The sequence below is a fragment of the Periplaneta americana genome, chromosome 7 (genome assembly GCF_040183065.1).
Source record: "Periplaneta americana isolate PAMFEO1 chromosome 7, P.americana_PAMFEO1_priV1, whole genome shotgun sequence".
Taxonomy (NCBI): Eukaryota; Metazoa; Arthropoda; class Insecta; order Blattodea; family Blattidae; genus Periplaneta; species Periplaneta americana.
In genome coordinates, this window is record NC_091123.1 from 58,818,706 (window position 1) to 58,821,579 (window position 2,874).

Here is a 2,874-nt window from a genome sequence, read left to right on the forward strand (position 1 = left end):
TTTTTGTTCGAATTATTTTACACTTTACAAATGACATCCTGATGAATGTGACTAATTAGATTATTTGTTATCGCCAATATAACTGTCTCTCTTCAATACAATTTACTGAATGTCTTATTTAAAACAAGTAATTTTTTCATAATTTTGATGCCATTAGTTTCAGTATAAGAAGACATAACGTGCTCACGTGTTTTGCTTTGAAAAACCATGCTGAAAACCATTGATACATGCAGGAAGTTGACATTGAAGGATTTACAAGCAATCAAGAAATATGTCTGTTTTGTGTGTCTGGTAGAGAAAGGGAGACAGAATAAAATAAAAATTGATTGTTGCTTCCTACCTCCTCCAACTCCCACCCTCTCACTCACCAGGAGTCAAACTGTTCCATTTGTATTTGCCTCTGACATGTTGTGAGTGGCGTATCATCGCAATGTCTCTCTTGAAACCATGTATACCTCTGCGAAACGAAAGTTTCAAGTAGGATGGGAGGATGCTTTCTTTTGCTGCCAATATGGTGAGAATATTAAATGTATGATTTGTTCACAAGTATGACGAGGAAAATGGTTGTATAACATAAAAGAGCATTATACAACATGTCACCCACATTATGAAACATTAAAAGGTAAGTATTATTATTATTATTATTGTTGTTATTATACTTATTGGCTTTTAAGGAACCCGGAGGTTCATTGCCGTCCTCACATAAGCCCGCCATTGGTCCCTATCCTGAGCAAGATTAATCCAGTCTCTATCATCATATCCCACCTCCCTCAAATCCATTTTAATATTATCTTCCCATCTATGTCTCGGTGTCCCCAAAGGTCTTTTTCCCTCCGGCCTCCCAACTAACACACTATATGCATTTCTGGATTTGCCCATATGTGCTAATTATTATTATTATTATTATTATCATCGGAATAATTAGAAGTCTTTATTTATGGATGAGTAGGCATACTTTTATTTCTTTAACAGGTCTAGACCGAGCAAACAGACTGCTGGAATTGAAAGAAAGAAAGAAATGAACCCCAGACTCAGTAGTTTTGTATATTTTTCTCTTGCAATTTACAAGAGTACTGACGTCACAGATACGGCACAATTGGCCATTTTTATTCGTGGTCTTGACAAAGAGTTAAATGATTAGGAATATCTTGTAGACCTAGTTTCCACACAAGGCAATGCTACTGGTAAAGAGATATTTAATTCTTTCCCAATGAGTGTAGAGAGTCAATTTACATTGTTCAAAGCTAGTGGCAGTGGCAACAGATGGAGCAAAAACAATGGCAGTTGAAAGGGACGGGGATTATGTGGAAAAGTGACATTTTGTTTCTAAGGGATGTATCTACATTATGTGAAAATATCAAAGCTGTAAGATAAAAAAAGTAATTGTTAAATAAATGTGCATTACTTTTGAAGTGATCCTCATAGATGATTGTGATTGTGAACATTGCATAGTCAAAGAAAGTGATTAATGTTAGTTAACATGTTGCGGATAATAACTTCTCTACAACCACGCGATTTTTCAAATGTACAAAATTCTTTGCATATGTATTTGTTACTCATGATTACCAACTGAGTAAAGAATGCTTTTTTTTTTATGCACAAAAATTCACAGACAAGTACACTGGAAGTTTTGAAGTGACCTACAACGACTGAAAAATACCATGCCGGCAGTAGTAAACCATGTGCTGTAAATTTAGTAGCTTACCTAATATAGAAAGTAGTTAAACTCCTGCATTATCAACATATTTGCAGCTCAGTAAATGTCAAGAAAGGTGGACTAGACTACAAAACGAGTGAATTGGTAATCCCTTCAATATACATCATCCATTTGACAGTGAATCACTAAGTAGGGCACTAGCACCATTTACCGCTCTACTTCAGCTCTTTTAATTATTTTTCGTAATCTCAAAAGATGGTGCAGTAATTTCTCTGCACTAGCGTAGTGCGGATATTGTAGCCTACCATATCTTTTCTTAGGGTTATTAAATTGGGATTCTTGCCTTCTTTCTCCATTATTCCCAAGACTAGTTCGTGGACCCCATGGAGCACACTTTCAATAACCTACTGTAGAATATGCCATTAAGAAAGTCCAGGAAAACAGAGAGGGCTCAGATTTGGAATTGAACAGCTTACGTCAGCTGCTTATTTATGCGGATGACGTGAATATGTTAGGAGAAAATCCACAAACTATTAGGGAAAACACGGGAGTTTTACTCGAAGCAAGTAATGAGATAGGTTTGGAAGTAAATCCCGAAAAGACAAAGTATGGTATATGATTAGGCCTATATCTCGTGATCAGAACATAGTATGAAATAGAAATATAAAAGTTGGAAATTTATTCTTTGATAAGGTGGAAAAATTCAAATATCTTGGGAGCAATAGTAACAAATATAAATGACACTCGAGAGGATATTAAACACGGAATAAATATGGGGAATGCCTACTGTTATTCGGCTGAGAAGCTTTTGTCATCTAGTCTGTATTAAAAAAAACTAAAAGTTGGAATATATAAAACAGTTACATTATCGGTTGTTCCGTATGGTTGTAAAGCACCACTTAAAATAAATATCCCACAATCGTTTGTTATAGGTCAATTCGTAAGGAAAGTGTGAAAGTTTTTTTTTTTATGGTAGGCAGGATTTTTTTTTACGGGATCATAGCGAATCTAACGATTTTCTTAACGAGGATAAAATTTTGGAAGGAGAGAAAGTGAAATCAATTATTGTTTGTACGAGAAATGTACCCACAGTTCCACCATCTTTACGATCTTGGCATGTTAACATTCACAAGCGTATACATTGTCGTGTTGAAATGCACTTTATTTCTGAACGAAGGACTTCTGATAGCTATATAAGGAGTAGGTACTAGTTTGCT